The 24,460-nt window shown below is 38.5% G+C and overlaps 1 protein-coding gene across 1 annotated transcript in view; it reads left to right on the plus strand.

Moving 5' to 3' along the window:
- LOC144828503 (CMP-N-acetylneuraminate-beta-galactosamide-alpha-2,3-sialyltransferase 1-like) overlaps positions 1-24,460 on the plus strand; it is a 593,148-nt gene that overhangs the window by 159,044 nt on the left and 409,644 nt on the right. The window lies entirely within an intron of this gene.

The raw sequence follows: 24,460 nt of genomic DNA on the forward strand, positions 1-24,460 counted from the left end.
TAAATTTGGAGACCCCAAGTTTTATAAGAAAGTGAGGCTCAAGATTTTGGAGGCAGCCCTAAAAAATTGGGTTTTTATTAGAAAAAGGCTCGATATCCCATATTATGCAACACAAGCCCCGATCTGGGATTCCCCTGGGACTCCTGCCTGTTAGGATGACCAACTGTCCCGACCCTTGAGGTTAGCAGGACTAGAAAGTTGGGGAGATTTACAGGATGGTGTACAGCTTCTAAGTTGGGAGGCCCTTTCTAATCTGACTGGGGGTACTCTCACCAGATATAAATATTACCAGCTATCTGGATGGTGGTTGACTAGAACATGGGACTCTAACGATCCAAACCTGAAATTTGATTCAGTATTTAGGTGTGGAAGGTGGAAAAATCAGATCTCATTTTGGTACTCAGCTATGCTCGATCTTGAAATCGTTAATGAACCAGTTACAAAAACTTTGGGGTAATGTTCTAAACACGAATAGTGGGAATATTAAAGATCTATGGTCTGACTCTTTTGTCATCTTGCAAGCAGTGGTAAAGCCTGCAACATTGAAAAGGAACCACCTGTACACTATGTATAGGGCCAACATTACCCCCCAAAAAAACTGGCTAAATTCTCTAACTTGGAGTACCATTGTCCAAGATGTAAATATTCTGCAGCGGACGATATTCATATGTTTGTAGATTGCATAGAGATCACAGAATACTGGATCAAGATTCAGGAATTTCTTGAAGAAGTCCTTCAGGTACCCTTGGATCTCAACACAAGAACCATTCTTTCTGGGCTGTGCATGGACTATAAGGTAAATGAACCTCGTACGAGATTTGTCTTTTATGTTATTCTTCTGGCTAGGCCTGAAATCTGCAGAGCCTGGAAGGATCCAATTCCCCCTACCTTTTCAACTTGTTTAAAACATATTATTCTTACAAGTAAATCAGATATGGTATGTGATCCTACAAGTTTTGTTAAGACTTGGGCAGCCCTAGTGGCTTGGCAGGATAAGTGAATGGATTTTTCATGATTTAAATGGTTTCTTTTTTTTCCCTTTTTCCTATGATTTATCTGGAGCCCTGATGGTTCCCTTGCTTCCAAAGTAACACAGGGCCCCCAAGAGTCACGGTGTGAAATGGAGTTGAACCGGGAAAGCAGTGGCTACTTGAGGGATCAGGCCTGCTATCTTACCAGTGGTTAACGAAACTAGGGCTGGACCAGGATGACCAACTGTATAGAGGCGGCAAGTTTCCTATCAAGATTTCCAATAATGGTATATGAGGAAAAAAAAAAAGAATCAAAATATGGTGTCAAAGATTTTCGCACTATAAGCATACAAACAGGCAGAAGATTTTACAATGATAACTATTGACATTTGATTATTATAACTTCGAATACAGTCCACAGGGTGATCTACGAAGGGCAGCAGAAGATTCATGATACCAGTTAATACAGCTGGCCCCTATAATACTGTACCATTGGGGGAGGGGAGAGCAGGAGTTCCTGGTGTATACTGGTGCTACTTGCACCCCTCTAGTTCATAATCCCTTTTTCCCAGGTCTCCCCTCTCAGGTTAATTTCATACATCTGTGGGATTTTTCTGGCATCTCTGTTCAAAGTACTGTTTTATATATTTCAACCCGAAAGAAATAATATGTAGGCATATCAATGTTTTTATTTCCAGATTCTTCAGAGTCAAAGAAAATATTGATGTAACAAAATTATTTTGTAGGGTGTAATGTGCTAAAATGCAATCTAACTGCAGTGCATTCGCCAGGGACTACCGAGGATGGATAATATATAGTAGGAATACATTTATGTATTGAGGTTTAGTAATGAAAATGAGTATATGTAAATACAGAAGGACAGTGTGCATCGAATAACAGTGCTCCATATTATACTGTTTTGGGACACCTTTGGTATAGATCTAATATGTCTTTCAGTAAACAGGTGCAGTCTTTATAAAGGTGTTTGCAATTGTATTACAAGGTAAAGGATTGACACAGTTTGACAACTACAAGAATTTTGATTCTCAGAGGTGTCACTATGACAGAGATTTTCAACTGTATTTTAGGACAAGCTGTAGCACAATGTTTTAATCCTTCTTTTTGCTTTTGGAGATAATGGATTTCTTTTTAAGCCAACAGATACAGCATGCACCATTAATAGTACAACTATTGCAAGGCCTGTTGCTGCCAAAGTTTCAATTATAGAGTGTGCTGCACCAACGTTTTTTGAGGACTATGCATCATGGGTGTGAATATACAATGGTTCAAATTGCGTCTACTACCTACGATATCAGGGTATAAAGATAAAGGATAATGATATGTACTATGACCCTAAGTATATCATTGAAGGGGCTGGGTGGAGGAAAAGGAAGAAGGGAACAGAGGAGGATATATGCGAACAGATAAGGAAGATGGGTAGGCCCAAATGGAAAGATATGTTTAACAACGATAATGCTTGCCCACATTACCCTACTTTTTCATTGCTAACCACTTGTAGGACATAAAGGAATGATCAGACTGTTTCCTAAATGTTGGTACAAAGTTTGAATAGGAAAAAGGTACTTCCGCTACCCCAGGCCACTTCTCCTCCCCACATTAAATGTACTTCCTCAGCTTGCCCCCCACTCAAACTACAAGTACGTGTTGGTTATTGTGTGCATGTTCAGCACACGGACTGAGGCAGACCGATCCAAGAACTGCAATGTACCAACGATTGCCAAATGCATCCTGAAAGAATTTATACTGCACTTTAAAGTACCTTCGCCTTTTTTCGGTTCCGACAATGAACTTGCATTCATCCCACATGCGATTGAGGTGTTGTGTAAGGGGCTAGGAGCTACACAGAAACTACACGTGTTCCACCGAAACCACCAAGTAAAAATGGCATCTCAAGCTCATCCTGAAGAGTTGCACATGCTCCACACAGCTGAGAAAGGAAGAGTGTGTGTGTGAGCAGACCCCAAGTTTACATCAATCAAGAACGTCCGGAGAAACCAACGCCCAACCCCTCAGTCTGCAAGATGTGGCAACAAAAAATCTTTACCTTCTTCACCATTTTGTTTTCTTCATATTGGGAGTGCCTAAGTAATAAGAAGTGCTAGTAACCTCTCAAATTCCTTGAAGACAGGCTCCAACAGTTGCTTTTTCTGCTTACAAGTATGACCACTGAGGCTCTGCATTACTCCTCGTGAAAGTTTTGAAAAGAGTAAAAGTGCAACAGGAAATAAGACAGTGTTCCAACTAGTCACACTAGCCACTCGTACCAACGATTGGGATAATACCTCTTGACTTTCTGCTTTGATCCTGTCAACAGGAAGTACTGTGGAAAATAGACTTTTTATCTTGACACTCGCTCAGCCATTTTGTACTCTGTATAAAAGTATATCTGTTATCTTGCCATTCACTCCGCCATTTTGTGCTATACCCTTCATGACTGACCTCTCTGTATCTGGAGCTCCACTTTTGAATTGCCACATTCCTGCACGGACACTCACACCTTGTTTATGTTTTGGCCTGCCACAAACTGACCAGCCCATGCTCAACCAGGCAGGGAGTTTCCCAGATGTTTATTGTCCTCACCCTGTACATTATGCACTGCAGGCGTCCATCAACAGGCCTATCCCTGCTTGCTGTGTATTCATGGACTTATTTGTATAAACATGCTCTTCGCCTACACCCTGCAGGGGCCTCACCGTTACCTGTGCCTATTAGATTAACCTTTGTTTGACATGTAATCATGCTATGCCCTGCAGTACTAATTAATCAGAGTGACCTCTTTGTACTATGTAATTATAATGTTTTGCCCATATCCTGTAAAAAAAAAACAAAGGCTACTCACCTGCTGATTCTCCAGATTGACTATTTGTTTAGGAATGCAATAAAGTATTATTGATACAACTCCCTTACATGCCTGGGGCAGGATTAAGGGTATATAACACGTGAAGTAAGACCATTCTGCAGACTGCCTCCTCAGACAGCTATCGGTGTCTGTTGTTGAGGCACCTCTCAATCTCATGAGATTGTAATAAATATCCTTTCTCTGTGGCTCCAGGGTTGGTCGCAGTTTGTATTACAGACCCGTGGACTATAGGGTGACCCTGATACCTTTGGTGGTCTGCCAAAAGACCCCCAAATCAACACATGGGAGGGGCAAAAAGACTTTTCCTGCAAGGGAGTTACCTCCTCCACAGAGGAGCCTGAACCTAGTGTTGTCAGGATAGATGAAAGCGACTTTTGAATCAATGCATAAGGCTACTTCAAACCACCTCATATTAAAAACGCTATTCATGGCGACAATTACCTCACTAAAGAGAGTGAGTAAGATCCAAGCTCTAAACATACAGGAACAATACATATCCATACACAAGGATAAACAAATAATGAGGACATATCAAATCTTTTGCTACCTAAGTTCATCTCAGCTTTTCACATTAACCAGATTTTCACCATACTGGCTTTCTTCCAATAACCTTCAAATGCACCAGAAAAGGTTCTGCACACATTGGATGTCAGGAGGACAGTCATGTACTATGTGTAAGTGATACACATATCAGAGAAACACACTCTACCAGGAAGAAAGAGGCTATGATGGCCTTTGTGGCCAATGTCTCTGTCACAGAAATATGCAAAGCAGCCACATTGGCTCAGAACATTCTTTTGCAAAGCATTAGTGTATTACCTTCCATTCATGCAAAGAGCTTGAAATGGGGCAAGCCATGCTTGAAAAATGTTTGCTTCCACTCCCTCTTTTACCCACTGCCACAAGGCAGGCAATACTGCTACATAATATGTGCAAAGCATATGCATCTAGAAGAGAATACATGCTATGAAAAGAAAAAAGTTACTTAACTGCAATTACGGTTTTGAAGCTTGGAAATCCTCTAGATTCACATGCCACCCCTCCCACCTCTCCATTACAGGAGGTTAGTGGAAGGAAAAAAGACTATGATGTTGGGTACTACAGTAGACACCGCATCCAGGCTCCACCTAGGTCAACTCCTCCCACAAGCCAACTCATTTCACAGAAAACAAAGACACTTTCAGTCCCAGTCACTCAATGGGTGGATGGAGTTCCAAGCTGCTAAACCATAATTGCATGTAAGCAACTGATTTCCTATTTGCCAGCTCATTGTTACTGATACATTTGACCTTGAAAAGATGCCAAGGTTCAAACCTGATCAAGGAAAAGTGAGCAACCCAAAAATACCCTTGAGGGCTTGGGTGATTAAGTAGAGGGGTATAAATGCCTTCAAGGGATTGATTTAGTTTAGATACCAATTGTCAATTGCAATTAACTTAGGAGGAGGAATCAATCATCCTCATGTCTAATTAATAAATCAGAGTACAATAAATCTAACTTATTAAATCACATTTAGCAAATCTTAACACATACACAACATATAAACAACAAAACACAAAGGTGTATATAAAAAAATGAATTTTATCAAAAAATTTTTTTAAGATATTCAACAGAGCAGAAAAGGAGATGCAGGTACATAAATAATAATAACAAATTAGATGGGTAACACAGCAAAACCTAAAAAAGCATCTATCCCAAGTCAAAATGAATCAGACACTGCAGGGATAAGATGATAATGTCGACGTTTCGGTCTCCTAAAGCACAGTTTCCGAGACCATCCTCAGGACTGATGTCACTTATACACTGCTGAGAACTGTAATGTAATCTGAAACATAAATGTTTACAATTACATACCCATCGTGGTTTCAAAAAATTAATACACCTAAGTGATAGACCAACTACATACATCAATAACCCACTAATAGCGACAATACAGACGTTATCATAATACATACAAAAACAAACATAGACACCTGTTATTTCACCGACTTCGCTGTGAGTATAGAATACAGAAGGGACCCTTTGACAGACGAGCATTGCGTGTTGCTTTCAAAGGTTGGGCCTAAACCGTTTATTCTAACTAAAGAATACTCGTGCAAAGGGATTGAATCAAAGAGTACATAGGCCACACCCAATCCATAATGTCGATTGAATCATTGCACATTGAGAGATCAGTTTGTCATTAGTCCATGAGTAGTTCACACACTTATCCTGTATTTAGTGATCTATTGACATATTTAGACATGTATTGTTAAGACATCTATTATCATACCTGGACATTTTCAAGAAGTTGTAGTGAGAAAAAAAGCAACTGATTTAAGGATGTTTCACACAATAGCATTAGTTAAATTATATCAAAGCGAATAAACATCTGCAACTTAACTTAGGCCAAACGTCACACCATTTCTTTGTGCCTAGCGCACTTCAATTAATGCAATAAATGCGGATGCTTTACAAACGTACCAGGGTGGAGAATATTGCCTCAATAAAAGTCACACTACGGACCGTGGAATAGGGAATTTCATCGGTAAGATGCAACAAAACTAATTATTTAGCACTGGATAATTGCATCTACAGATAGCGTACGTGCTCAAAGTCAAAATAAAATATAATATAAAGTACCTAGAAGTTCACAGAGCGGAACCTCCAGTCACACTACGGACCGTGGAATAGGGAATTTCATCGGTAAGATGCTGTACCTAACTGTAACAGAACTAATTATTTAGCACCGGATAGTTGCAACTACAGATAGCGTACGTGCTCAAAGTCAAAATAAAATATAATATAAAGTACCTAGTAGTTCACAGAGCGAACCTCCAGTCACACTACGGACCGTGGAATAGGGAATTTCATCGGTAAGATGCTGTACCTAAATGTAACAGAACTAATTATTTAGCACCGGATATTTGCATCTACAGATAGCATATGTGCTCAAAGTCAAAATAAAATAAAGTACCTAGTAGTTCACAGTGCGGAACCTCCAAATGGTGACGAGAGACAAATTGGAACGTAAAAAGCATTGGCCAACTGGGACTGAGTGAAAAAAACACTAGAAAAAAGGAAAAATCAATAAGTGTGGATCTAACGGGCCTCTCTTGTTCTTAGATAACGTTACAGCAGGAGAAGCCTTGACAAACCTCTATTTCAGGATGTAATGGACGTTAGATGCAGGAGGATATGAACTTTAAATGCCGGAATCTCGCAGCATCAGAGGGATATTTATAGATCTGTGACTTGATCTAAAAAGACGATAAAAATATATTAGGACTGAATTACAAGTGAAATACTCAGGAGTGAGAACGTGTCAAGGGAAGGGGTGATTACCTTACAACAGGAGCACGAAGAAGGACTACAACTGGCCTTCTTCGTGCTCCTGTTGTATTCACTATTGACCATTCCAAAATGGCGACTAAAATTCACGGTTAAACAGACAGGATGTGTAGTCCTGTCTCGCGCTTCAAACCGCGCCTTAAATAAGACGGCTGTAGGTTACTAACTACTTCGTCTCAGCCGTGCTGCCCGTCAAATGGATTTCGACCTGTGCAGATATAATAGGTAAGTTTAACTCTGATGACTCGGTTTTCAGCTCAGCATGTTCGGCTAAGTTCCTAGTACTCATGCTGACAGCTATTCCCTTCTCTTCCCCTTTTTTGACTCTAGAGACTACTAATCAGTTGATTGAAGCGACTCAATATCTCCATTCCATGATATTGCTATATCGGATAAGGTAATCACCCCTTCCCTTGACACATTCTCACTCCTGAGTATTTCACTTGTAATTCAGTCCTAATATATTTTTATCGTCTTTTTAGATCAAGTCACAGATCTATAAATATCCCTCTGATGCTGCGAGATTCCGGCATTTAAAGTTCATATCCTCCTGCATCTAACGTCCATTACATCCTGAAATAGAGGTTTGTCAAGGCTTCTCCTGCTGTAACGTTATCTAGGAACAAGAGAGGCCTGTTAGATCCATACTTATTGATTTTTCCTTTTTTCTAGTGTTTTTTTCACTCAGTCCCAGTTGGCCAACGCTTTTTACGTTCCAATTTGTCTCTCGTCACCATTTGGAGGTTCCGCACTGTGAACTACTAGGTACTTTATTTTATTTTGACTTTGAGCGCATATGCTATCTGTAGTTGCAACTATCCGGTGCTAAATAATTAGTTCTGTTACATTTAGGTACAGCATCTTACCGATGAAATTCCCTATTCCACGGTCCGTAGTGTGACTGGAGGTTCCGCTCTGTGAACTTCTAGGTACTTTATATTATATTTTATTTTGACTTTGAGCACGTACGCTATCTGTAGATGCAATTATCCGGTGCTAAATAATTAGTTTTGTTGTATCTTACCGATGAAATTCCCTATTCCACGGTCCGTAGTGTGACTTTTATTGAGGCAATATTCTCCACCCTGGTACGTTTGTAAAGCATCCGCATTTATTGCATTAATTGAAGTGCGCTAGGCACAAAGAAATGGTGTGACGTTTGGCCTAAGTTAAGTTGCAGATGTTTATTCGCTTTGATATAATTTAACTAATGCTATTGTGTGAAACATCCTTAGATCAGTTGCTTTTTTTCTCACTACAACTTCTTAAATGTCCAGGTATGATAATAGATGTCTTAACAATACATGTCTAAATATGTCAATAGATCACTAAATACAGGATAAGTGTGTGAACTACTCATGGACTAATGACAAACTGATCTCTCAATGTGCAATGATTCAATCGACATTATGGATTGGGTGTGGCCTATGTACTCTTTGATTCAATCCCTTTGCACGAGTATTCTTTAGTTAGAATAAACGGTTTAGGCCCAACCTTTGAAAGCAACACGCAATGCTCGTCTGTCAAAGGGTCCCTTTTGTATTCTATACTCACAGCGAAGTCGGTGAAATAACAGGTGTCTATGTTTGTTTTTGTATGTATTATGATAACGTCTGTATTGTCGCTATTAGTGGGTTATTGATGTATGTAGTTGGTCTATCACTTAGGTGTATTAATTTTTTGAAACCACGATGGGTATGTAATTGTAAACATTTATGTTTCAGATTACATTACAGTTCTCAGCAGTGTATAAGTGACATCAGTCGTGAGGATGGTCTCGGAAACTGTGCTTTAGGAGACCGAAACGTTGACATTATCATCTTATCCCTGCAGTGTCTGATTCATTTTGACTTGGGATAGATGCTTTTTTAGGTTTTGCTGTGTTACCCATCCAATTTGTTATTATTATTTATGTACCTGCATCTCCTTTTCTGCTCTGTTGAAATATCTTAAATTTTTCTTTGGGATAAAATTCATTTTTTTATATACACCTTTGTGTTTTGTTGTTTATATGTTGTGTATGTGTTAAGATTTGCTAAATGTGATTTAATAAGTTAGATTTATTGTACTCTGATTTATTAATTAGACATGAGGATGATTGATTCCTCCTCCTAAGTTAATTGCAATTGACAATTGGTATCTAAACTAAATCAATCCCTTGAAGGCATTTATACCCCTCTAAGGTTCAAACCTATCACCTGCAGTTGGTGATGGGTCTGGTGGCTTAGTGGACTAATGCATCCACTTTAGGGGTCTGTCTTTGACTTCATGGTCACAGGTTCAAATCTCAGTGGGTCCACTCAGCCTGAATGTTCTCTCCTCACAGGGGTGGCATGTGTGAAGTGAAAGGAAGCTCTCTCCTATTGGGGTGGTGTGTGTGTGTGTGAAGTGAAATGTGGCGACTGATGGGTTTCTTTTGGCTATGGGGGCTCTCTCCTAACGGTTGTGGCATGTATGAAGTGAGACCAGGCCCAGAGGGGTCTTCTTCCCTCTTAACTCCGGTGGCTTATTTGAAGTGAAACCGGGGCCTAGCGGGTCTCTCTGCTAATTGTTTTTGGGTGGGAAATAAGGCCTGGTCCTCAGCTTTTTCCCTCCTAATTATGGTGGCAGCAGAGATAGAGACCATCTTAAGGAGGGTCTCTCTTCTCATTGTGTTTGGGTGGAAAATAGGGCCTGATCCTCAGGTGTTTCTATCCTAATTTTGGTGGTAGGCAAAAAGAAAAAAACAACTCAAGGGCCTCTCTTCTAATTGAGGTAGCAAGTGGGAAATGAGACCAGAGCCAGCAATGGCTCTCCTAACTTGTCCTATGAAACAAGGCCTATCACCATATAGGTTGCTAGGACTACAGTGCGCACTACTTGTTCTGATTTCTAAACATTCAACAAGACTTTTTAAGTTCCTCAGTTTTTATATTTAATGTATTTTTTCTTCAAATGTTGAATTGACAAATCAATAAAGTATTCATTTCAACAATTTATATTACATTTGTAATATACATTTCTGTTTAAATTTCTTGAACAACCACCCAATGCATTTCGGGACGTTCTTGTCCCTTCGTCAGGGGTTCCAGTTGTAGACTGAAAAAACAAGGAAACAATACATAAACGATGCCTAATCACATGTTTAAAGTAGACTTTCGATTAACCCTATAAAACATTAGGCAGTGTATTATTGACATCCGTTCATGACTTATATAGCATTGGTAGTATTTCAAAAATAAGCATAAACATATCCTAAATCATTAACTCAATCATTGTTAATAACAGTAAAAACATAAGTACAGAAATCACTATCTATTGTGAATTACGAGTGCATTAGTGTTCAATGATGAAACCTGTTCAAAACTGATTTTGAAAAGCTTTTAAAAGTATATACATGCTTGTGTGTCTCAATAAGCCTACAACACGAGTTAATGAACACGTAAGGAGATATCAATCAACCTATAACATGAATTGATGAATTTTACATATGTGCGTTTAAAAACGTGTGCTCACCTCAAGAAAAGACGCATATCGTAGTTGAATAACCATAGATTATTAATTGTAGCCGACTCTGTTAGGGGACAAGTATATATTGTCAACACCCTCGAAGATTGTTTTAAAACCATTCAGTTAAGCCGATGTACAAAAAGGCTCACCTTTGTCACGACGAAGTTTTATCAATCGTCTGAAAGCGGTCGATGTAGTTGCGCTTGCCTACAGAAGTAAAGGTAACATCAGTACCTTGAAAAATATAACTTGTTTCAAAAGCCGGAACGACTGACACACACGCTTACCTCTAGTAAAAACGGAGACGCCGATATATTCATTCGCCTGGCTGATGATGCACTTCCGTGTCATCTTGCTCAGCTTATATGCAACACTTCCGGGTAAAGATAATAAAAATAAACAACGGACTATACCCGTTTGCGTGTTAGTAACTCGCAATTATGTAAAACGTGCCTCTATTATCGATACTACAAATTGTGTTCACCACTCGCTTTGTTGTAGAAGTATATACTTATAGCGTTGTGTACGAAAAAAATATAAAAAATATCGTTCAATTTAAGAAACGTTATTTCAATAACCCTTGACTTTTTGTGTTTAAAAAATATGAAGACACACTACATTCTAACAAATACCTGCCTTCATGTGATATTATTTACAACAATGTGCATAGTTTATACATATATTCAACAAAAATAAATTTACTAATTTGCCTATTTATTGCTCCTTGCTATACAGTTTGATGACATCATTACCTCATGTAAATTACCTGCCTGCTATTTACACCTTATGTATTCACAACATTAATCCTATTGAAGTAACTGTACATGATAAATCTTCATATGTATGTATAATGGTAAACTACTGATGTACTCTCATTTGTGTTTACCTAGTGTTTTATTGAGAAGGATTCATAATGGCTTATTGAAACTGTCATCAGGTCTACCTAACCATATTTATAGAAAACAGCTCATCTCAAATTTATCATTTAACCCGGATGGGGTCAGAGTCTGTAATTTTTTAATCCAGAATGCCTCTCTTCGGAGGAGGGTTTGATCATTATCTCTGCCTTCATATCGGGGTACTGCTTCAATGATCTGGCATTTGATCTGTGCAATCGTATGTCTTTTCCCCATCCAATGTGCCGCCAACGGTGATGTGGAGTTTGGATTGTCTATCCGGCTCTTATGTTCAGAAAACATTAACTGCCTTTGAAGAGAAGGTCTTAAATAAAGGTACCTCGTTCGTGAGTACATACCATACAACCGAATTAGAAACTGAAGTCTCATTTTTCAAGTTCATGAGAAATCTACGATTGAGACATTTCTTCACAAATGTCTGTCCAAATGTTTCAGCACAAGAACCCACGACAATTTTCAAACCTAAAAGTAAATTTCAAGCACCAGTGTCCCATAAGACTCTGGACAACTTTGAGATACTGGTTAAAACTGATCTGAGCAAATTGAAATATAAAAGACAACTGAAAAACTTGACACGTGCTGAATATAGTAGTCTCCAAAAACTATCACAAGACAAATCTTTAATTTTCCAGAGGGCTGACAAAGGAGGAGGCCTTGTTATGATGGATATGGACTTCTATCTAAGAAAAGGGACAGAACATGTTACGGATGAAAACACTTATCTTAAATTACACCAAGACCCAACCCTGGAAATTTCAAAAACTCTTGATAAACTTCTTGATCAAGCAGAAAAGCTTCATTGGATCAACGACAAAACTAGAAAATATCTACATCAAAATCATCCCAGGCGTCCTAAGATTTATTTCCTGCCAAAAGTACACAAACAATTGAACAATCCACCGTTTCGACCGATAGTATCAGGTTGTGGATCAATTTTTGAAACTCCTGGCAGATTTATTGATCATTTTTTAAAATCATTCGTATGTAAGTGGCCAACTTACATAGAAGACACTTCTGATTTTCTGAGGAGCCTGACAGCAATGTCAGTAAACAATATAGAGGACTGGATTCTATGCACAATAGATGTTGTGGCATTGTACACGTCGATCCCACACCAATCGGGATTGGAAGCTGTTGAATGGGCACTACTTCAAGAGGAAGGGCTGGAGAGTCAAAAATGTATGGTACTACAACTTTTGGAGTTCTGTTTAATGAACAGCTATTTTGAGTGGCAGGATGTTTTCTACAACCAAATGAATGGTACATCGATGGGTTTTCCTGGAGCACCCATGTATGCTAATACATTCATGGCGAAGTTTGAACACAATCATATACTGTCTGACCAATCTTGGAAAGAAGGCCTAGTGTTTTTCAGGCGTTACATTGATGATATCTTTGTAATCTGGCGACACTCTGAAAGTGCTCTACTGAACAACATCAATCGCCTAAATCAAATAGATGCAAGGATACAATTCACATTCTCTATCAGTCATGATGAAATTTCCTTTCTGGATGTTATGGTTCAAATAAAAAATCAAGTCATCGAAACAAAGCTCTTCAAAAAACCGACAGACAGAAATAATGCACTACTATACAGTAGTTTCCATCCTAGAAATATGATTGACAATCTGCCCACATCTCAATTCATGAGAATTAAACGGATTTCCTCGAATGAATATGACTGTAAAGAATCACTGTCTGAACAAAAATCCAGATACATACAAAGAGGATATCCTGAACTCATTTTGAACAAACAAATTGAAAAAGTTAACAACATGTCAAGAAGTCTTCTGCTTAAAAAACAAGACAAAACAAGTACTACCAGAATGATATTTGTCTCTAAATACTCTTCAGCATCGAGAGACATTAAAAGAATAATTTCACGTAGATGAGAATTATTGAAAGTGGAATCTGATTTTCAGAATCTTTTCATAGATAAACCACTATTCGCCTACACAAGAGCACAAAACTTGAAAGAATTTCTATCTAAGTCTCCAAGCATAAAACCAAAAGAAGGATCCTTTCGCGGTACTACTAAATGCTGGAATTGCAATAACTGTAACAATATGATAATGGGAAATACACTACTACATCCCAGAACAGGCGAGAAAATACCATTACATCATACGTCAGATTGCAATACTGACTTTGTTATTTATTCAAACAAATGCCCGTGTGGACTGCTGTATGTAGGCAAAACAACAAGAAAATTCAAAATACGAGTATCTGAACATAAGAGCCGGATACGCAATCAAAACTCCACATCACCGTTGGCGGCACATTGGATGGAGAAAAGACATACGATTGCACAGATCAAATGCCAGATCATTGAAGCAGTACCCCGATATGAAGGCAGAGATAATGATCAAACCCTCCTTCGAAGAGAGGCATTCTGGATTAAAAAATTACAGACTCTGACCCCATCCGGGTTAAATGATAAATTTGAGATGAGCTGTTTTCTATAAATATGGTTAGGTAGACCTGATGACAGTTTCAATAAGCCATTATGAATCCTTCTCAATAAAACACTAGGTAAACACAAATGAGAGTACATCAGTAGTTTACCATTATACATACATATGAAGATTTATCATGTACAGTTACTTCAATAGGATTAATGTTGTGAATACATAAGGTGTAAATAGCAGGCAGGTAATTTACATGAGGTAATGATGTCATCAAACTGTATAGCAAGGAGCAATAAATAGGCAAATTAGTAAATTTATTTTTGTTGAATATATGTATAAACTATGCACATTGTTGTAAATAATATCACATGAAGGCAGGTATTTATTAGAATGTAGTGTGTCTTCATATTTTTTAAACACAAAAAGTCAAGGGTTATTGAAATAACGTTTCTTAAATTGAACAATATTTTTTATATTTTTTTCGTACACAACACTATAAGTATATACTTCTACAACAAAGCGAGTGGTGAACACAATTTGTAGTATCGATAATAGAGGCATGTTTTACATAATTGCGAGTTACTAACACGCAAACGGGTATAGTCCGTTGTTTATTTTTATTATCTTTACCCGGAAGTGTTGCATATAAGCTGAGCAAGATGACACGGAAGTGCATCATCAGCCAGGCGAATGAATATATCGGCGTCTCCGTTTTTACTAGAGGTAAGCGTGTGTGTCAGTCGTTCCGGCTTTTGAAACAAGTTATATTTTTCAAGGTACTGATGTTACCTTTACTTCTGTAGGCAAGCGCAACTACATCGACCGCTTTCAGACGATTGATAAAACTTCGTCGTGACAAAGGTGAGCCTTTTTATACATCGGCTTAACTGAATGGTTTTAAAACAATCTTCGAGGGTGTTGACAATATATACTTGTCCCCTGACAGAGTCGGCTACAATGAATAATCTATGGTTATTCAACTACGATATGCGTCTTTTCTTGAGGTGAGCACACGTTTTTAAACGCACATATGTAAAATTCATCAACTTATGTTATAGGTTGATTGATATCTCCTTATGTGTTCATTAACTCATGTTATAGGCTTATTGAGACACACAAGCATGTATATACTTTTAAAAGCTTTTCAAAATCAGTTTTGAACAGGTTTCATCATTGAACACTAATGCACTCGTAATTCACAATAGATAATGATTGAGTTAATGATTTAGGATATGTTTATGCTTATTTTTGAAATACTACCAATGCTATATAAGTCATGAACGGATGTCAATAATACACTGCCTAATGTTTTATAGGGTTAATCGAAAGTCTACTTTAAACATGTGATTAGGCATCGTTTATATATTTTTTCCTTGTTTTTTCAGTCTACAACTGGAACCCCTGACGAAGGGACAAGAACGTCCCGAAATGCATTGGGTGGTTGTTCAAGAAATTTAAACAGAAATGTATATTACAAATGTAATATAAATTGTTGAAATGAATACTTTATTGATTTGTCAATTCAACATTTGAAGAAAAAATACATTAAATATAAAAACTGAGGAACTTAAAAAGTCTTGTTGAATGTTTAGAAATCAGAACAAGTAGTGCGCACTGTAGTCCTAGCAACATATATGGTGATAGGCCTTGTTTCATAGTTTATCACAAATGCTTGGCAGGCATTTATACAGAGCAGCACACATATCGCAAATATCCTGAATAAATATATAGCATTAAAAGTGTGCGACATTCATCTACATTCAAATCTCCTAACTTGTCCACCACACAGCTCTTTCTACAGCTTAGTGTTTGAGTTCGATTGAAACAATGTAAATGGTCGTATCTACTTGTGCTTTTGAGTGGCAGCTGAATGATGTTGGGCTACTTTCTGAACTGATATTGTGGACAGCCAGGCGGAGCTGCATGGGTGGAAAGTCATAAGCCTCACTATTTGCTGTGGCAACATCCAGCGCAGCAAAGATGGCGCAGTGTTTATCAGCAAGGATGCTAATTAACCCGTTAAGTGCTGCCGTCAGACATTGAACGTTCGGAGCGCTCCCTGGCTGGTGCTGCGCACGTTCAAAGGCCGACGCAGCCCCCCCCCGTTCTTTAAAACGGCCGCACTGCCGCAAAACAACGGGCGTGGTTAACGGGTTAACCAAGACAGCCTTTTGTCAATACATACCTGTTTTTGTCATAGGAAAGCCGCCGCTGTTCCTTTTAGTCCAATTTTACTGCCTGGTCAACGCTTAGGGGCAGATTTATGATAACTGGCGCATCCCCAGGGATGCCTCAGTTATTTTGCGTCGCTGCTCCGCCACCCATGGTGCGCCGCATTTACAATGCCAAGGAAAAATTGTCCAGGAAGGAAACATTCAAATATACATTCACTTATTCAAATAGTGTCATAAATATGAACACTTAATTCAATGAAATCATAGGGTTTGTATGCAAGACACTGTTATTGTATCAAAAATAGATTTTAATCCTTAATACACATATTGGCTTTTCTTCATAAATAAAAGTCTGGCAACAGAATACTACCAATCAGTTATAATAGATACAAATTCAATGGTAGTAAAGAAAACGCCTTTCGCATATAATATGGACAGTTGATTAAACCATATTTACGTGAATTAACACAGTACATTAGAAGAATTTATACATCAACAAATTTGATATTTATGCAAAAACGGCGTAGTGCGTCGACGTTTCGATCCCCCGTTGGTCCAATTGATCCTTGGGACCATCATCAGGACAGAACAGTTGCACAATAACATCTGTTACAAAAATGACAACAATATAAATTATATCAAAAACGTATTATATCAAAAACATACCCTACGATACAGAAGAGAGTAATGTGAACAGCTCGTACCCCAAGGAAAACAAATAGACCCAGGCCTCAACACCAGAAGCTATAATAAGTATAAAGACCACCTCTGGTGCAACCACAAATTCCAAACAAACACTAGAGTGAATTATTAAAGAGTAATGAAAACCAAAGTCTAATAAACCCGTGCAACAAACATGAGCATGAACATGAACGTTACTCACATGTCTCAAAAATTAGACACAATCACCATCTATTCCAAAAAAGACAATATACTTAATATCATGTACTGCACATGAGCCAAATAGGTATCAGCACATAACTTGCTGATATTATATACTTACACGAAGACAAGCTAGACAGGTCATCTACAATATAACAACAACAAAAATGTTTCAAGATTGACACCTCACAAACCATACATACAAAACTCTGTCAAAAAAACAGAAAAAACAGAACGAAACACTCACGTCGAGAAAAGCCACCAAGAGTCCTACAAATAAAATAAAATGACCACACATTAGTCTCACGAATATATAAAGCTTCGACGCTACAAAATAATTAATCTGTTGCACGAACCAGCATAACACTTACTTAAGTGGACAGGAGACGGGCAGTACTCAGTCCCGATATCCCCGGACAACACTCAGGGAATCGATCGGGAAGACCGGCGTACCGCTTAATACAAACGCCGAGAGACAGATGACGTCACACACCCGGAAAACGTGGTGGCCATTTTGAAACGGAGGCAAACAGTGTTAAGTGCAGCGAAACACTGCACAAAAGGGACTAATCTCAAAACTATGTATAACGGGAAGAAACTATATTGTATCTCCCATCATCCAAGGCTACTATACCAATGAAATACACCATTCAATGCAAAAATACTAAAACACTGGAAATGGCGGCCATATTGGAATGGGTCCCAATGGCAGTCAAGTCACTGCAATACACAAAATTGGTGTAAAGGGGCTTATTAATGCTCGACCCAGTCATAAAACATAAAATGTAAAATGCCTGAATTACCATACTACCTAAACAAATTATACATAATATATACAATGGCTAAACCAGCCAAAGAGTCATTATGATATACTGACACTCAGCCAAGTGTAAATCCAGATACATACCAATGGCATGAAAAGCTTGATGGTTACTTTAAGACAGCAAGGTATGCCACTCAATTAAGGCATTCAATCCATTCCTAACCGTATTGCAAGACCAAATCCATTTGTTCTCCTTTTGGGTCAGTAGCTTATTCACATTTTGTCTTCTCTTCGTACCTTTAACAATCTCAATGACAAACCATTTCATTTCAGTGGGGAGATGAGCCAATTTGGTGTAATGTTCGACAAGTGGAGCTGTACTGACATTGCAGCGGATACGCGATTGATGTTGTAGAATGTGTTTTCTAATTTCCTGTATGGTTTTCCCAATGTAACTTAAAGCACAGGGGCACTGTATGCAATAAACCACACTTTTTGTAAGACAATTAGTATGCTGTTTTAATGTTGTACATCTGCCATTTATATTACAACTCTTTGTTGTCTCAGTGGTGGCACAAGCCGCACATCCACCGCAAGCGAAATGGCCCACTATGGGGCACAAGCCCCATATATTGGTTAACGTGTTTGCTGTAGGTTCAATATACGTTTTTACAAGATGGTCGCGTACATTTCTCCCCCTTTTGTATGCAAAACGTGGCATTGCTAACTGAGGCTCAACTTTTTGGATAAGGTGCCAATTGCGTCTGATGATCTTACTTATTTGAGTGGACTCCGTCCCAAAAGTCATGACGCATGTAATAGGTTGTGTGTTGTTATCCCTATCTGTATCATGCCTTGATTTTCGTAATAGGGCCTCTCGATCATAAAACCAAGCCCGTTTCATGGAGTTCTTTACTAGTCTATATGGATAAGATCTCATCACCAACTTTGCCTGAAGTACTTTAGCTTCCCTGAAATAATCCTCCATTTTGGTACAGTTCTGTCGAATACGGAGGAACTGACCAAAAGGGAGATTATCCCGCATGTTACGGGGGTGGTGGCTATTGCATTTTAATAGCGTATTCCTCGCTGTGGGCTTAGTATATAGACTCATGGATAAAGCACCTTTGTCATGCGAGATTTTTAGATCCAAAAAGCTAATAGCATTGGGACTGCTTTCTAATGTGAACTGTAAATTAGGATCGCAATGGTTTAGCCATGAGTGGAATTCTTCCAACTTTTCTTGACCACCTTCCCAAACAATACTCACATCATCGATGTAGCGTAAATATTTACATAAGTTTGCTTCGAAAGGATTGTCATTGTAAATCACTTTTTCTTCGAAAGCAGCTACAAACAAATTGGCTATATTAGGGGCAAAAATTGCCCCCATTGCTACGCCCTTCAGTTGCACATAAAAATCATTATTAAAGAGAAAGTAATTCTCTTCCAAAGCAATTTTGGCACAGTCAGCAATGAACCAAGTAGGGACTTGATGAGGGCGTACACGGGTCTCCAATACATTAACAATGACTTCTAGAGCTTCTCTCTGAGGTATACTCGTATAGAGACTCTCGATGTCCATCGTAGCCAAAATATTAATCATAGGGTCGAATTGCACACCTTCTAATTTGGTGATCACATCTCTACTGTCCTGAGTAAAGGATTTAGTTTGACACACAAAGGGTTTTAAAAAATAGTCAACATATTGTGCCAGTGGTTGGAGCACCGACTGGCACCCTGCCACAATAGGTCTTCAGGGCGGATGTTGACTATTTTTATGTATCTTGGGTAGCGTATAAAACGCCGGGATGTTGAAGTCTTTATTATTTAGGTATTCAAACTCTTTCTTGCTCAACCATAGTCCATCCAGTCCTATATTTGTCAAATGATAAATCTGTTTACGGATTCTGGGGGTGGGATCACAGGATAACTTTTTATAGCGAACAGGGTTAGATAATTGTCGTAGGGCCTCCTGGTCATAATCTGTCTTATTCTGTACAATAATACCACCCCCTTTGTCTGCCGGTTTTACTATCAGGTCATTTCGTTCAGACAACAATTTTAGAGTGGACATATCATCCTTTGATAAGTTGAATTTAGCAAATGTTCTATCCTGGAAAAGTTGTTCAATCTCAGTTATAACTACATTTTCAAATGTGATGAGTTCCTTAGGCATAAGGTTGTTTGCCAGATAGAATGTTGACGGACATTTTAGACCACTGGTGTTAGCTGGTCCACTACTTTGAGTATTATGAAAAAAATGTTTAAGCCTTAGGGTTCTAAAAAACCTATGGGTCTCAACTGATGTTGAAAAAACATCATTTCTATTCGTAGGCACAAATGACAATCCATGACTAAGAATCTCAATTTCCCTCGAGTTAAGTTCATGGCAGGACAAATTGAAAATCGGAACGATTTCCATATTTGAATTATGTGTGCTGTTCGTCAAAGGAATATTTTGTGAGGTAGATGTTACCCCTCGTAATAATTGTTGCGTGTTTGCCGGAATCGGGGGTGTACTGATTCCGGTACCAACCCCTTCTGGGGTGCCGTGAACGTCCTCTTTGTGGAGACTGACCCCTCCCTAAAAAAGGTGTCTGATGGGTGCCTCTGTTGTATCTAAAACCCGAGGCTCCTCTATTATGATTCTCCTCAGAGCTTGATGACCCTGTATCCGAGAAAGTAGTATGTTTCGGTGCGAAATTACTCTGATTTCCTGTTTGTTGAAAGAAATCTTTCTTCAAAAAGGGGTATTTGCGTTCCCGGCTATAGTTTTTTTAGATCTTTTTGCAGTTTTTCAGTCTTTTTTAAGATGTTAATCCGTTGGAACTCAGCGATAGTGAGATCCAATTTTGTTAGAAAATCATTAGAGTCCGTAACGGCTGGATCTTCACAAATTTGTTTCTCTAAATCGGCTATCTCGGCCTTCAATTTATCAATCAAACGTAAAGCCGTTTCTATACTTAGCACAATCCAGCTTCTTGAGCATTTATTGGAGACGAAGCTAAAACCAGTTTTGTACTCTTCGTCTTCGACAAAAATGCAAGGAATATTTCGCACTTGGAGGCCAATGGGGATGATATTGTTACTCAAACAATCTCTTAAGAACTTAGCATGCAACTCAGTCCTAATTAATTTTTTGTGAAGCCTCTCCAGATTATTACGTAATGTACTTTGGGGAGAATTGTGTCCAATGGTTTGAGCTTGAGGAAATAACAGTGATGGCCCACCCACAATTTTGTTGATATAGTCATCAGTATAGGTAATGGTCTCATGTTCAGACATTTATACAACAAAAAATAATATTTACACAAAACAAATATTAAATAAACAATCACTTGAGCTGACACATAAACTCTAGAACATGGAAAAACCACTTTTAGAAAAGGGCCCTTGCAGACATTGTCTGCGCTTATAACAGTAATAGAACAGAGCCACCCAATAATCCCCCGGGACTGGGTATTGTTAATAACAAGTAACAATTGTCCAGGAAGGAAACATTCAAATATACATTCACTTATTCAAATGGTGTCATAAATATGAACACTTAATTCAATGAAATCATAGGGTTTGTATACAAGACACTATTATTGTATCAAAAATAGATTTTAATCCTTAATACACATATTGGCTTTTCTTCATAAATAAAAGTCTGGCAGTCGGTGCTCCAACCACTGGCACAATATGTTGACTATTTTTTAAAACCCTTTGTGTGTCAAACTAAATCCTTTACTCAGGACAGTAGAGATGTGATCACCAAATTAGAAGGTGTGCAATTCGACCCTATGATTAATATTTTGGCTACAATGGACATCGAGAGTCTCTATACGAGTATACCTCAGAGAGAAGCTCTAGAAGTCATTGTTAATGTATTGGAGACCCGTGTACGCCCTCATCAAGTCACTACTTAGTTCATTGCTGACTGTGCCAAAATTGCTTTGGAAGAGAATTACTTTCTCTTCAATAATGATTTTTATGTGCAACTGAAGGGCGTAGCAATGGGGGCAATTTTTGCCCCTAATATAGCCAATTTGTTTGAGGCTGCTTTCGAAGAAAAAGTGATTTACAATGACAATCCTTTCGAAGCCAACCTATGTAAATATTTACGCCACATCGATGATGTGTGTATTGTTTGGGAAGGTGGTCAAGAAAAGTTGGAAGAATTCCACTCATGGCTAAACCATTGCGATCCTAATTTACAGTTCACATTAGAAAGCAGTCCCAATGCTATTAGCTTTTTGGATCTAAAAATCTCGCATGACAAAGGTGCTTTATCCATGAGTCTATATACTAAGCCCACAGCGAGGAATACGCTATTAAAATACAATAGCCACCACCCCGTAACCTGCGGGATAATCTCCCTTTTGGTCAGTTCCTCCGTATTCGACGGAACTGTACCAAAAGGGAGGATTATTTCAGAGAAGCTAAAGTACTTCAGGCAAAGTTGGTGATGAGATCTTATCCATATAGACTAGTAAAGAACTCCATGAAACGGGCTTGGTTTTATGATCGACAGGCCCTATTACGAAAATCAAGGCATGATACAGATAGGGATAACAACACACAACCTATTACATGCGTCATGACTTTTGGGACAGAGGCCACTCAAATAAGTAAGATCATCAGACGCAATTGGCACCTTATCAAAAAAGTTGAGCCTCAATTAGCAATGCCACGTTTTGCATACAAAAAGGGGGAGAAATTTACGTGACCATCTTGTAAAAACTTATATTGAACCTACAGCAAACACGTTGACCAATATATGGGGCTTGTGCCCCATAGTGGGCCATTTCGCTTGCGGTGGATGTGCGGCTTGTGCCACCACTGAGACAACAAAGAGTAGTAATATAAATGGCAGATGTATAACATTAAAACAGCATTCTAATTGTCTTACAAAAAATGTGGTTTATTGTATACAGTGCCCCTGTGCTTTAAGTTACATTGGGAAAACCACACAGGAAATTAGAAAACGCATTCTACAACATCAATCGCGCATCCGCTGCAATGTCAGTACAGCTCCACTTGTCGAACATTTCACCAAATTGGCTCATCTCCCCACTGAAAGGAAATGGTTTGTCATTGAGGTTGTTAAAGGTACGAAGAGAAGACAAAATGTGGATAAGCTACTGACCCAAAAGGAGAACAAATGGATTTGGTCTTGCAATACGGTTAGGAATGGATTGAATGCCTTAATTGAGTGGCATACCTTGGCTGTCTTAAAGTAACCATCGAGCTTTTGATGCCATTGGTATGTATCTGGATTTACACTCGGCTGAGTGTCAGTATATCATAATGACTCTTTGGCTGGTTTAGCCATTGTATATATTATGTATAATTTGTTTAGGTAGTATGGTAATTCAGGCATTTTACATTTTATGTTTTATGACTGGGTCGAGCATTAATAAGCCCCTTTACACCCATTTTGTGTATAGCAGCGACTTGACTGCCATTGGGACCCATTCCAATATGGCCACCATTTCCAGTGTTTTAGTATTTTTGCATTGAATGGTGTATTTCATTGGTATAGTAGCCTTGGATGATGGGAGATACAATATAGTTTCTTCCCGTTATACATAGTTTTGAGATTAGTCCCTTTTGTGCAGTGTTTCGCTGCACTTAACACTGTTTGCCTCCATTTCAAAATGGCCACCACGTTTTCCGGGTGTGTGACGTCATCTGTCTCTCGGCGTTTGTATTAAGCGGTACGCCCGTCTTCCTGACCGATTCCCTGAGTGTTGTACGGGGATATCGGGACTGAGTACTGCCGATCTCCTGGCCGCTTAAGTAAGTGTTATGCTGGTTCGTGCAACAGATTAATTATTTTGTAGCGTTGAAGCTTTATATATTCGTGAGACTAATGTGTGGTCATTTTATTTTATTTCTAGGACTCTTGGTGGCTTTTCTCGACGTGAGTGTTTCGTTCTGTTTTTTCTGTTTTTTTCGAAGAGTTTTGTATGTATGGTTTGTGAGGTGTCAATCTTGAAACATTTTTGTTGTTGTTATATTGTAGATGACCTGTCTGGCTTGTCTTCCTATAAGTATATAATATCATCAAGTTATGTGCTGATACCTATTTGGCTCATGTGCAGTACATGATATTAAGTATATTGTCTTTTTTGGAATAGATGGTGATTGTGTCTAATTTTTGAGACATGTGAGTAACGTTCATGTTCATGCTCCTGTTTGTTGCACGGGTTTATTAGACTTTGGTTTTCATTACTCTTTAATAATTCACTCTAGTGTTTGTTTGGAATTTGTGGTTGCACCAGAGGTGGTCTTTATACTTATTACAGCTTTTGGCGTTGAGGCCTGGCTCTATTTGTTTTCCTTGGGGTACAAGCTGTTCACATTACTCTCTTCTGTATCGTAGGGTATGTTTTTGATATAATAATTTTTGATATAATTTATATTGTTGCCATTTTTGTAACAGATGTTATTGTGCAACTGTTCTGTCCTGATGATGGTCCCAAGGATCAATTAGACCAACGGGGGATCGAAACGTCGACGCACTACGCCGTTTTTGCATAAATATCAAATTTGTTGATGTATAAATTCTTCTAATGTACTGTGTTAATTCACGTAAATATGGTTTAATCAACTGTCCATATTATATGCGAAAGGCGTTTTCTTTACTACCATTAC

This window comes from Lissotriton helveticus, chromosome 4_1 (assembly GCF_964261635.1).
Source record: "Lissotriton helveticus chromosome 4_1, aLisHel1.1, whole genome shotgun sequence".
NCBI classification, from domain to species: Eukaryota; Metazoa; Chordata; class Amphibia; order Caudata; family Salamandridae; genus Lissotriton; species Lissotriton helveticus.